This window comes from Artemia franciscana, chromosome 7 (assembly GCF_032884065.1).
Source record: "Artemia franciscana chromosome 7, ASM3288406v1, whole genome shotgun sequence".
Lineage (NCBI taxonomy): Eukaryota > Metazoa > Arthropoda > Branchiopoda > Anostraca > Artemiidae > Artemia > Artemia franciscana.
Window position 1 is genome coordinate 31,086,940 of NC_088869.1, and position 14,585 is coordinate 31,101,524.

The following is a 14,585-nucleotide window of genomic DNA, read 5'->3' on the forward strand; positions in this document are numbered from 1 at the left end:
GCTTTGGCTAAACTGAATGTATATGAGTCTACACACCATATCCAGTTTTACAATGGAAGTAACAACAAACAAGTATGTTATTTTGGTTATGTATGGGTCCATCACTGAGAAAGGTGTTTAGTGTGTAATGTCAGGATTTTAACTTTTATGTTGAAAAGAAGCATACAGCAAGGAATATAATGGTACTAAATTTATTTTATATTAGTTTCTACATATTCTAGGCCTATACATGAGACCATTAAGGGTGGGGGTGAATTACTACAAATTCAACTTTAACCATATAATAGAACGTGAAAATAGTTATCTTAAAAATGCCCATCTTTTTGTTTCAGCATGTCTCCTTGTGGGGGAACTAATGCTCTGTGCATTTACCCATTTAGTTCTGCTATTTTGTACAATATTAAGCAACATTGTGAATAGTTTCTCTCCAGTCGTTTTGCTCACTTAAGATGACACTACGACGTTTCATTTCAGATGGAATGAACCCTCTCGCGATCTCTTAGGAACTTTTAGTTTGATACAATACCCCGGGAAAAAAGCATGCATCCATGATCTTTCTTCCAACAAAAAATCAAATTTCACATTTTGTTGATAGGAACCTGAAACCTCTGCTATAGGGTTCTCTGGTATGCTGAATCTGATGTTGTAACTTTTATCTGTTAAGGAATTAAAGGAATCTATTCTATGTTCAATATTATCTAAAAATGGTTTATGAATGCAGATAGAATTAAAGTTAACTTGATAATGGGATGAATAAAAGCATACTGTATATTATAAAGTAGGAATTTTGTTTTTTAAGGTTTTTTTTAGTCTTTTACAAACCTCTATTCTAGAGCTATGTATGGGACCATGGTGTGGGGGTGGGGGTACTTGTGAGTAATTTTTTTTTCTATTTTGAAAAAGCATAAAAATGAATCAAGTAGTGTGTTCACTTTGTCCTCTCCTTAGTTATGGAATCTTGTGTGCATTCCGACCGTTTCTCTGTTCTTGCCATATATAATAGTGTTTCACTAGCAAACCAATTTACAACCCTTCGGGTTTTTTGGCACGAGAAACGAAAACTCTAAAAAAAAGAAGAAAATTCTGGTAACAATTGGCACAAAAAAACATACATTATTTACTGAGTCCTAACACATAAAATTCATGAGGTTTAATGTCGCCCATCAAAGGCTAGTTGCCTGAGAAAATTCTCCTCATTTTTTAAAAAGCAGAGAAACGCTCCCCAATGAGTTAGGTTATCATGGCAATTATAATTTGATATTAGGGTCAGAAGAAAGAAGCCTTGATGAATTGTCATTGACATCAACAAGGAATTTGAGATGCTTCCTACCTTTTCTATTGCATTCTTCCCACTTTGCATTCCTTTCCACAATAAAGACAAAATCAGTTATGTCCCACAGCGAGAACTCTGTCATGCTGTCAACTTGATTTTTATTTTTGTTGGAAAAATAAAAACCGAAATATAATAATGTCAAAAAGAGATCTAGTCTTTTTGTAATTTTTTTAGTTAAAAAAAATACTTACACCACATTGCCCTTGAAGGAAACAAAACTCCATAACATGCTTTTTTTTAATAAAAAAGAAAGTATAAAACCTTCGTTTAACAATATGACATCATTATCTTTCTTACTTTGTTTTTTTTCTATTTGGAAAATTTGCAGATCAGTGGTTGTCAGCTACCCTATGGATGGCTCTTTTAGGAAATGGATCTAAAGGTCAAATTTTGGCCCAGGAAGTTGTTTCAAGTACGGATTTCAATCCTTCTCCAGTCCTCAATTCTTAATTGCAAAAGCCTTACTTTCATTGAAAAATATTGAGCAAGTTTCAAAAAATAGGGAAAACGATCAAGAACGGGCATGTGATTTTGATGTGAATTATATGAACAAGGAATGGTTTAAAAAATTGTAGTAGGCACATTTTTAGTATATTTAATCAAAGGTTAAAAACATAGTCCTGCTTTTTTACGCGTTTGATAACGCTGCTCTCGCAAAAATACACAACCACAGCGTTATTTCATCCAAACATTAACGTATTCATGAGATCAGTTAACTAAGAGATCAAACTTGGTAAGGAGAGAAATAATGACGAGACAAATATCACTTGTTCTGTATAAAGCTAATTTATTCTTAAAAAAACAAAGAAATGTCAAATTCTTTGTGACAAATAGTTAAATAGTGACAAGACAAGTATCACATGTGCTTAATCAAATGTTGAAAAAAAAAGAAGAAAACGCACAGAAAACCAAAGAAAAAGGCTTTTTGGTGTCAGAAAATAGCTATGGTTTTTTGAGGACCGTTTTTCCCTGCCTACTCTCTTTCTTATGAGAAGAGGTCGACGACGTCTGTAAAGAGAATGGAAAGGTTTATTTAATCACAATCCTTTTCACCGAAAGCAGAATGGTGCACAACAAATGTCTAAGCAAATCCCAAATATTTTGCTCTAGTCCTTTGCCATCTTCGCGGCTCAAGACGGACCAAACCGAACATCCTAGACAGCATGAAGAGACCTTTATAAGGGAAAGACTGTGTTAGATTTCACATATAGTGTATTTTATGCTATGAATGCTTACGAAAAGTAAGCAGATACAGAATGAATCGGATTCCAATTCAGAAGCGTTATACAAAGGTCCAACCACACCCTGGGTTCAGAAAAGGCCAAGTGAAATTTTAATGCAGAATTCCTGTACAAGAAATCTGTTCAAAGCTTCAGTTTTCGTTTTTGAAAAAAAAAAAAATAAATCAATTTCTAGTGGTTAACCATTTTGGAGAAAAAAACTTCGGCTATTACAATCTGATTTCAGTTATTTGGTTTTCTGATTGGTTAGTCAAATAGGTGAGGTTCAGATTCATTCTCTATTTGCTCATCCTTGTCGTCGGCCTTGCAGTACCACCTAGAAAAGTTGTTGAGTAATATTGGCGTAATCTGCCACCGATCCACCGACGCAGCACTACGAGTAACCATCTGCTTTACATGCATAAGAGAATCCACAGTTTTTACTTCCAACCGATTTCGCAACTTAGTTTTGAAGTTTGTTAGTTGAGAAAACTGCCTTTCTGCACCAGCACTTGAGTGAGATAAAGCGCATAAGTTCAACATAAAGTTTGATAGTTCACAGAATTTGGGAATGCCGTCGGGACTCTTCACATCTAATAATAGCTTCCAAACATAACATAGTGAGGGCACTATCTCTTCACCACCAGTCTTCAGGATCATTTCTTCTTTGGAATCTGGCAGGCTCAGCCACTGGTTTTCGAGAGTGTCTCTAGCAGACTCTATCTCGCTCTGACTTTTCCCCAGGAGCTTGCTAAATCTGCTGGTTAATGGACTAATCGTTTCAACAGTTCCATTCACGGCAACTTTCAGGGCTAAGTACTCGAGAGCTTGTAACGTCTTATCTTTATGATTGAACCGCTTTCTCATCTGCTTCACAAGTTCAACGTAGAATCCCAAGCACGTCAGCTTATCAAACTTATCAGCTTATCAGCTAAACTTATCAAAAGGTTTCCCTGATGGTCCTTCTTCATTCAGATAAGCTTCTGTGTTGGGACCACACAACATATCTTTCACATCTTTGTAGTTTCGGGGCTCAAGAGGCAACTCAAAAGCATCACTTCTGTTCAGGATTTCTAGTTTCACGAAGCATCTTATCGCTTTCAATGTCGATCTGAAGCTTGATATCAAAGTGTGGATCATTGTGTCCCCAGACTGGAACTGTACGTTCAACGTATTTACCTAACCAGGCACAAAAAGCCAGAAAGTACAGATATGCCTTCGTTGTAGGTTCTTTCATGTAGGCTAGAATCTTGGATGTCTTATCTTTTGAAGCCTTGTCTGCAGAGGGTTCCTTTGACTGTTTCACAAAAAAAGGTAACCAGGGGTGACCACACTTCCCAAACTCGTCTGATAGCTGCCTCTAGAGAAATCCATCGGGTATGGGCAATCTGCAACAATTTGTAATGCGTAGACTGGAGGAATTCTTGTATCTGGTTGAGCTAGTTATTTCTTTTTTTTTAGTTTTTTAGCTTTTTTTTAGTTTTTTTTTCTTTTTAGTTTTTTACGTTTTTTTATTTTTTTTTACGTTTTTTATTTTTAGGTTTTTCCTTTTTTTTTATTTTTTTACGCTTTTTTTAGTTTTTTCTTTTTAGTTTTTTTTTTAGTTTTTTTACCATTTTTCTTTTTTCAGTTTTCTTTTTCTTCTTTATTTTTCAGCGTGACCATGAAAAACATATCGCCGAACCTTTGTTTTTTTAACTAAAATCTGGTAGGCATTGATAACCTTATCCAAGCCAAAATCCCAAATCCAATCATCATCGCTATCATTTTTATTATCATTTTTTTTATACGTTTTGACTCTCGCTGTCCAGGTGGATTTTCATCTAACTGTGCGGTTTTGCGTTCTTTAGCCGTAAGCCTTTTGGCATTAACCCTTTGAGCAGATTCCTCGGCTGTTTCTTCTGCCATTGTAGGATTTATACTAAAATTTCTCTTTTAATTAACTATTTGAGCAGCTTCCTCGGCTGTTTCTTCTGTCATTTTAAGATCTATACTAAAAATTCCTCTTTACGTGCTAAGCTTGCTAAAGCTCAACAATTTATAATAAACCTCAAAATTTTAAGTATCTGTTTGAAGGTTTTCGAATTACTTTAATCTATTGTCAAAATATTTCGAAATATTTATGCAATTCCCAGTTTTTACATTTTAGTTTGTTTTCTTTTTCTTCTTTATTTTTCAGACGTCATATGTCTGGCGTAACAGACATAGTGTAATAGACATAACACACAAACGACTTATTTATATATATATAGATAGGCATAAATTTTTTTTAACTTAACTTAGCCTAGTTAACACATTTTGACTATGATTTCACTAACCCCCCTAGTTTTCATAGATATAGCCCAAATTGGGGTTAAATTCTAGTTTAGTCAGTTTTTGCTTTCTTGGATAGGGGCTAGGTAAGGAAAATGACATTTAAGGGATTGATCTCGGTAAAATTCTACTTAATTGACTTCTTGCCATCTCGGAAAGGGTTTAGGTTAGGAAAATGAAGCTTTCAGGGATGGGTCTACATGCTAAGGTATGTCCTGGGAGGGTATTTTAAAGTACCCACCTCCACTCCTCCCTCTAGAGGGCCCTGAAATTTGCCTATATGACAAGTCTTGAAATTTTGACAAAACAACATGTCAAATTTTCTAGTAATTTTCAGTTACTAGTTGCTTTTTCTCTGGCTTTAGTTCTGAAAATGCAATTCCTGTTATTTGAGCAGAATTTTGAGCCATATCAATTTTTTTTTTTCAAAATTTAGGAAATGTATTTGCATATCTTTAAAACCTTATAGAATGGAATTGAGCAAAATTATGAAGCTCAAAACAATTTGTTTTACTTCAGTTAAGCAGAAGATCTATTTTGCAAGGTTTCACTTTTATAAAACACATGTTTTTAAAGGTCATCAAAGGTCAGGGCCCTCTAGAGGGAAAAGGAGTGGAGGTAGTTGCCTCAAAATACATTCCCGGGACATACTTTAGTCTTTAGATTCATCCCTTAAAGTTTCATTTTCCTAACCTAAACCCTTTCTGAGATAGCAAGAAGTCAATTAAATAGAATTTTACCTTGATCTCCAGGCTTAAGTAGCCTTGGCTATTTCCTTGGGAGGTATTTGGAGTAGGTTACTGACCTCCACCCCTTCTCCCTCTAGAGAGAACTGACTTTAATGACTTTTAAAAATCTTTGTAAAATTCTAGTTTAGTGACTTCTTGCTATCTCAGAAAGGGGTTAGGTTAGGAAAGTGAAACTTTCAGGGACAGGTCTACAGGCTATACTGTGAAGGTATTTTGAGGTACCTGCCTCCACTCCCTCACTCTCTAGAGGGTCCTGACCTTTGATAACCTTTAAAAATATGTATGTTATAAAAGTGAAACCTTGCAAAATAGATCTTCTGCTTGAATGAAGTATAACAAAATTGTTTTCAGCTTCACAATTTTGCTCAATCCCAATTTATAAGGGTTTAAAGATATGCAAATACATTACCTAAATGTTGAAAAAAAACAACAACATTGATATGGCTCAGAATTCTACTCAAATAACAGGAATTGTATTTTCAGAACTAAAGGGAGAGAAAAAGCAACCAGTAACTGAAAATTAAGGTAAAATGTTGTTTGTCAAAATTTCATTAGGTTTATAGACCTGTCATGAAGGTGAATTTCAGGGCCCTCTAGAGAGAGAAGGAGTGGAGGTGGGTACTTTAAAATATCTTCCTAGGACATATTTGAGCCAGTAGACCCATCCCTGAAAGTTTCATTTTCCTAACCTATCCCCATTTCAAGATAGCAAGAATATAGTCCAAGACTATATTACAGTATGTTCTAATGTCAAAATATTGTTTAAAACAAAAATTAGTATTTAAACTAGGCTTTAAACAGCCCTATATGATGTTTCAGTGCTATTTTAAAAAGAAAAAAAGAGGACATATCAGTAGGCTACTATCTTTTTAAAAATGTGTAAATTTATGACAGTCATATAACTGACTTACCAATATAGTGAACATACCACTTGAAGCCTTTTTTTTATGTTATTTACAAATATAATAATCACTTCTACCATAAATTCAAATTTAAGCACTTTTTAACCTAAACTAACATTATTAAACATAATTTATGCATTGAGAAAATGTAGCATTATTTTTATTTTTTGGAAAATGAACAATGACTCATACTTTAATGAAAATTTATCATTTTTAAGAGCTCAAGAATTACTTAAATTTGAATTTACGGTAGAAGCAATTATTATATTTGTAAAGAACATAAAAAAAGGCTTCAAGTGGTATGTTCATTTTATTGGTAAGTCAGTTATATGAACTGTCATAATTTTTTTTGAAAGTCTGTCATTTTTAAGAGCTCAAACTGTGCTTAAAATAGAATCTACAGTTATAGCAATTTTTATATTTGTAAAGAACATAAAAAAGGTATCAAGTGATATATTCACTTTATTGGTAAGCCATTTATATGAACTGTCATAATTTTACCCAAAAATGGGATTTTTCAGTTTGTTAAAGTTATGGCTCTCAAGTTTCCTATTAAAGGTTTTCAGTAAGGGTGATTCCATTATTGGAGTTTTTGTTATGCTTTGGTACCAGTCTTTTTTAAAAATTCCCTTAATTTAACTATCCATGGATTGAATTCAAAAAGGTTTAAGAAAGGCTAGTAGGAAGGGCAGTAATACAGAAATCTTCAATGAGTCTTTAGTAATAGTGGTGGGGGTACTTATTAACAGGACCTTGATTAATCCAGCTGTATCTTTTGATTATCTTTAAAAAGAAGCTTGTGAGAGAGAATCAAAAATAAACCCATTTGGGTTTATAAACAAACCCATGCGCATTCTTAATTTTGAACCCCTGGATATTTGCCCCTAATCTGAGAGATAAAGCCATTTCTCCTTATTAATTGTGTTATCATCAATTCTTTGGTACCCTAAGTAACATTTTAATGGGCTAACCATAATATTATGTCCTTTATTATTAGAGTTTGTGAATACAGCTTTTAATTTTCATGGGAATAGTGTGAATAATGGAACTTCATATCAGAAGTATTGATATTGTATTGGGAGAAGTTCATTTGGACTTTCCTATTTTTATATTAAATACCAGTAGCCTATGTTAGTATATTAGTCATATTAGCCTACAATGAATTAATATTATTCTGGATTTAGAGACTAAGAACATTCATCAGTGTTTGAAAGTGGCCGAATTGACAAATAGAAAGTGCTTATGTGAATAATCACAACACTGTATTTACCTGTTGATGTATAGCTGCTACCTGTGCCCATAATGTTACACTCATCTGCGCATGTACACTGGATCTCTGAATCCACATTTTGAATTAGGTGCAAGCCACAATTTGTACTTGAGAAAATCCCTATTCTTGACCAAATTGAAAATTTCTTTGGAAGATGGCAGAGCAGTACCGCATAGCAAAAGATAAGATGATTTCACCATGGAAAAGTGGAGAGGACATTTGCGCCTCCTCCAAGGTAGCACTAATGCTACAGTCCACTGCCTTGAACTGTGATCAGTGTTTGAAGTTGAAGCCAGGTTGTGTATTCGGTGCATCAAGATGCCAATGACCACATGCAAGCTTATCAACACCCTAAGCAATGGAAACAAGTTTCACTGGCTGTGTCCTCTGTGTGAACTCAACCCATGGCAAAAGAGAGGCATAAACAAGGAGGACATTGTCTGTACCATAGTTGTATGTTCAACCAAGCAGCTTAAGGAAGATATCAAAAGCAACATGGAAGATATGCTGATAGGTTTTACAAACCAGTTGGGGACATTGAAAGTGAATTGGTTAAACTCTGCACAATGGATGATATATTGACTGAAGTTAGAAAGTAGTTAGAAGACATCCTGCAAGCTGCTTCAAAGACACTATCAAGTGAATTAGACAAAAAGATATTTGAGGCCATTTGAACCAACAGATAGAGAGAAATGCATAAAAGAATCTCATTGTTTTTGGTGTCCCAATCAGCCCTACACTGTCAGTTGAAGCCCAAAACACAGCCAACAAAGCTTTCATTGTGGAGTTTCTACAGAAAGAATACAACCTGCCTGCTACTATCACTAGTTTAAGGCAGCTGAATAAGTAACCTTCTGCAGCGTCCACTCAAGATCCATCCAATACCACCATACTAATTGTCTTCACAGTTACCAACCATTTATTGCCCAGGAAAACCACGAATATGTTATACAAAAGAAGAAACAAAACAACACTACAGTTCCACCACGACAAGGTTAAAGCTGACAAGGAAAGTAGAAAATTGCCACTGGCAGAATTACATGATCATGTATCTAATGGCGAACTAGATCTGGTCATTTGGGGCAACAAAATCGTCCAAAAACCCAGAAGCAATGGTGGTGTGATTCCAATTGTCACCCCACCATCAGTATATAGTGTAAATAGTTATGCCATTTTTTATAAAATTAAAAATGATGAAGTAGCCCTTAGTTGCTTTATTAGTGATAAATCATCAGACTTGTTTGTAACTGCAGAAACTTCCCAGAAAGAAGAAGAAGAAATGACATTTGTTTCTATTGATACTACCCCTCCTAATCTAAACACATATTTCAAGGAGGCACACTCGTGCCTCTTTAAAGAGGCGAACCACGACAATGTTCAGCGATCTTCGGTTCCAGTGGTCGCAGAGGGATGGGGAGGGATGCATTTCGTAGCCCGAGCTCCAACTAAGAAACCTGCCAAATTTTATCCCCCTCCGACTTTTCCTTCATGGGGAAAATCTGGCCGAAAGTTTCGACCACCCAACCCCAGCCCCCCTTTAACGTTGTCCGATCGGGCTGAAATTCACAAGTTAAGATCCCCTAGGGCCCAGGAGCTTATCCGCGAAATTTCAACTCGATCTGATAACTCCTTCCCTGTTTTCCAGAAACCACGCATAGCCACTTATTGTTCATGTTCTATTTTTTTTCCTCGACGCCTACAGGTCACAGCCGACATCGGATCTGGGTGTACGAAGACTCATTCGACGCGGAATTCTCCGAGTAAGTGCCCTGGAAAGTTTCGTCGGAAAATCTTAACCCCCCGATTTTCTAGCTTAGAAAAACCCGTTTCCCCATTGAAGGTAAAATTTTCTCTTGTAATAACATCACTTGTTTGAAAAATTCTTACAATAACAGCGGCTTGGCGAAGCGGAAGCGTGCTGGGCCCATAACCCAGAGGTCGGTGGATCGAAACCGCTAGCTGCTAGCTTTTTAAAATTTGTAAAATTAGGTAATTTTGTCAGTTTGAATTTATTGATACAGAAAGGGAGAAAATAAACATGGAAACATGTGATCAGAATTACATACTGGAATGTTCACAAGAATTTATACTGAAGCGGGGGTAAGGCTTGATGGAGGCAAGTTAAAAGAACCATTTAAATTGATTTCCTAATTGAAGCCGTTGGTGAAATTTTCTATTGTAATAACTTATTTGATAACAAGCATATTATTTGATAACGTGCTGGGCCCGTAAACCGGAGGCGGGTGGGTAAAATCCACTAGCTGCTAAATTTTTAATTAAGCCGCTAAACTATTAAAATTATCAAAATTAGATAATTTTGTCAGTTTGAATTTATTGATACAGAAAGCGAGAAAATAAAAATGGAAAATTATTATTAAATTACATCCACCATGGATTGTAGAAAAACGTACAGAAATAATATGAAAAAAACTTCGTTTTCTTAAAGAGTTAAAGAGGCTGCGTCCCAAAGTCGAACCTTAAAACGTACAGGAATTAGGAGAGGCAGTTGGGGGGCTGCCGCCCCCCAAACCCCCCGCTTTTAAAGACTCTTTTATACAGGTTTTTTTGTATTACCTCCTATAGCTATTACCCGCCGCTCTTGGCTTCGGAAAGGCCCTCTTTTAATTAACAAAAAATTGAAATGAATGAATAATAGAATAACTTCGAAAAATGTTAAACACAAGAGGACAGGAGAACCATTGTGCCGAAACTAGTAATTAGTAACAATGAAGTCCCCCCACAACAAAAAACCTGTACAAGAAAGTCTTTAAAAGCGGGAGGTTTGGGGGACGGCAGCCCCCCAACTGCCTCTCCTAATTCCTGTACGTTTTAAGGTTCGACTTTGGGACGCAGCCTCTTTAACTCTTTAAGAAAACAAAGTTTTTTTCATATTATTAACCTTAAGAGTGACAAATTCTCAACTATTGACCTACAAATTTTGTCAATAAATATACTGAATAAAATATATAAAAAGAAAATTGATAATCTCTGCTCTGACCATTTTGCTACAGTTTCCTCTTTAAATGAACCAGCCAAAATTTTCCCACATATCCCAAAATATATCAACACTAAATCAAATTGGACTATGTTCAGAAATAAGCTTAATGATGAAGTTATAATGAAGTTCTGAAATTCTCGATGAAAACAATCCCTAAACACACTCCTAAAGCATGTTGGACAAAAGATTGCTAAATTATTTGGAGAATAAAAAATGCAGCTAGGAGAACATACCTAAAAAACCATCCTCTGCTACATATTTAAGTAAATTACTAGCAGAGGTTAATCTCAAAAGAACAATAATTAATGCTAAATATAATTACTGGAATAATTTTGCAAATAGTCTTTCCAGAGAAACATGTGAGCCAACGATACATAAACTAAAAAAGCAAAATCTATGGGAAAAAAGCATCCCCCAACCCACTTCAGTATGAACTAATACCTGATAATACTCGCTATGACAATGACATGGAAAAGCCAAAACCATATGCTACCCTTTTCTCAAAAAGGCTAACATCAAAAAAAAATATCACCAGTCAAATCTTGACAAATGCAATTTACCAGTCCTGAACAGGATCAGAATATATAAACCGTCCATTCTCAATAAGTGAACTGAATAATGCCATACAACATATCAGGGCCAATGATACAAGTAGCTATGATAATATACACCCTACATGGATAAAGAATATTACCCCTTTATACAAACAGGAGCTCCTAAATTGCTATAACCATGCATGGGCCACATCCACAACCCCTAATATCTGGAAATGTTCATCTCTTCAACCAATTTTAAAGAAAATAAACCTAAACGTGACCCTGAGTCATATAGACCTATAATGATTACTCCTGTGCTGGGAAAAGTAATGAAGAAAATGATTTACCATTGGTTGCTATGGTTTGTTGAGAAGAATAATCTGATACTTCATACTCAAACTGGCTTCAGGAAACACCACTCCTCAACGGATGCTTTCATATTGTTAACGAATGCAATAAATGAATCCCTATGAAAAAATAATGTCCTAGCTCCTGCTTTCCTTGACTTTGAAGGAGTATATGACAATGTTAACCACCAGATTTTTTTAGTTAAACTTGCAAATCTGGGATTAACCCCCAAACTTATATCCTTCATCCTATCTTTCATAGAAAACCGAAGTTTTATTGTTTGTGTAGGTTCAGCCTCTTCACCCAAAACTTCAATAACCAAAGGCCTTCCACAGGGTGCAGTCCTGAGCTGCCTCCTCTTTTCCCTATTTCTCTGGGACATAAACCTCCCACACACCAATCTACATTATGCTGATGGTCTGGTTTTATGGGCAACTGGCAACACCTTTGAGATTGCACATTCAAAGTTGCAAAAAGGGCTTTTCCAATTTGAAATTTTTTTTTCAAAATTTTCATTTACCTATTGCACCCAGCAAGTCCAAAATTGTCCAATTTCACCAGAAGTGAAATAATCTTAATGCAAGGCTAAGAGAATTAAAAAAAAATTATTAAAGGGAATATATATTCCAGAGGACAATCAAATTAATTATCTAGGCCTCATACTTGAGCAAAAACTAAGTTTCTACCTTCACATCACAAAGACAATGAAAAAATGCTATAGAAAATTAAGAATAATAAAAGGAATACTAACCCCACCTTGGGACTGTAATGAGAAAACATTACTCTAATTTTATAAATCGCATGTAAGACCCCATATTGATTATTATTGATTATGGTTGAATAGTTTTATAGTCTCAACTAAAAAGCCCCCATCTGCTGATGAAGAGGAAGAAGAAGAAGAAGCCAATGCCCAAGAAGAAGTGATGATATCCACCAATCTCAGCATAGCCATCACGAATATAGACCAGCTACCAAACAAACTCAATGACCTCAGTTCAGTAATTTATAATAAAGATTATGATTTGATCCTCCTTACCAAAGATTGTCCAAAAAATAGCTGGAACCAACTAACTGACCAACATGTTAAAATCCCGGAATACCAGCTAATATCCAATCTTTCAATCCCTGATTGCCATCAAGGTATTATAGCCCTTGTTAAAGCTTTGTATTTCATCAAACCTATACAATTATCAATAAGAAAAAGTCTCAAAACAGTATGGTTTGATCTTTGTGAAGCTGACAGCTCGCAGAATGTTCTAATCAGGGTGAGATGCATCTACAGAAGCCCCTCATCACTGTCAACGTTGGAATCCGAGCAGGCACTTGCTTGTGTTTTCGAAAAAGCAACCACCAACTTCAGAGGAAACCTACTCATCGCTGGAGACTTCAACTTCCCTGATATAGCCTGGAGTGATGGATTCGCGCATACAATATCACCATTGAATTGCCTGAAAAACGAGTTATCCCCATTCATACAATTTATCCACAATCTCTCCCTCACCCAAGTTCTAGACCAGTCAACGCAGTATCATTTGCACCAGAAACCATCACTCCTCAATTTAGCTTTCGGGAACAACCCAGAACTAGTCCAGAAAATCGGCTACATGCCACCAATTGGAAAGAGCAACCGCCAACTGCCAGAAATTCAGACATCAATCAAATAAATAACCAACATACTTGTTACAAAAATGTTTGCTGACTACAGATCCATTAGAGCTGATTTATCTAATGTTAATTGGGACAATATCGTCAAAGGACCTGTGGAAGACAAATGGAACATGTCCAAAATCCTCCTTCTAGATGCAGAGAAACTGCACACGTCGGTTAAGATGATCCTCAAGCCTAAAACCCTACCATACATGATCGGGAAAATCAGGAAAGAAAGGAACTGAAAATCCCACTAATGGAAGAAGTACTAAAAGAAAAGGGAAAAATCCAGAGCAGAGACCTACAGACCAATCAGTCTAACGTCCCGCTAGTGCCATGCTTCTTGAGAGAATGGTGAATGATCCAATCCACGACCATCTCACAACCCACATGATACTTTCTAATAACCAACATGGATTCCGTTGCAACAAGCCAGTGGAAACCGATATACTCAAAACTTATAGCCTCACTACCAAATTTCTTGACACTGGTATACCTGTTGACCTGATTCTCCTTGATCTAGCCAAAGCATTTGATAGGGTCCCCCAAAAGACTGCATAAAGCTCCTCTCTGCAGGCCTGAACCAGACAACAGTCGATTGGCTCATGTGTTTTCATGTGTAATTCAACATCAGCAAATACTGCATATTGCAGTTTGAACCTAAGAATGATAACGCAGTGTACTCTATGTGGTGTCCTGACAAGCAAACAAGGATTGATCTTCAAACCCACAATGAAGAAAGGGACTTAAATGTACTCGTTGATAATCAGCTCATGTTTCACTCCCACATAAGGAATGTGGTTTCCAAATCTAACATAGAAGTTGACCTACTCAAGAGATCTATTACGAGCAGATCGTCCAAAGTCTTTCTTAAACTTTATAAGGCCATCATAAGATCTAACCTTGACGAAGAAAACTGCATAGGTGCTCCTTAATACAAAGGCAACATGAGACTTCTTGAGGGCATGCAGAGGCGTTCCACCAAGGTTATAGATGGGCTAAAAGACCCCCCCCCCCCTATGATGGTATTGCTGATTTGACTGGCTGCAACAGGGTTTATCAAACAGTTCGTGGTAACGAACTGTAGTAAGGAGCGACCCGGCTCAATAGTAACCAAAACTCTAAGAAACGGAATTTTGATACCAAGACTAAAAAACTTAAACTACCTACTCTGGTCTACCGCCGAAGACAAGGTGACATGCTGCTTACCCACAAACTCTTCAATGACACATCTAGTCTCATCAACCTGAATAAGTCCTACCAATTCCA

General features: G+C 36.1%; 1 protein-coding gene across 1 annotated transcript in view; it reads left to right on the plus strand.

The window, feature by feature from the left end:
• Positions 1 to 14,585, plus strand: part of LOC136028619 (importin subunit alpha-4-like) — a 52,308-nt gene that overhangs the window by 15,510 nt on the left and 22,213 nt on the right. The gene's annotated exons all lie outside the window — the stretch shown is intronic.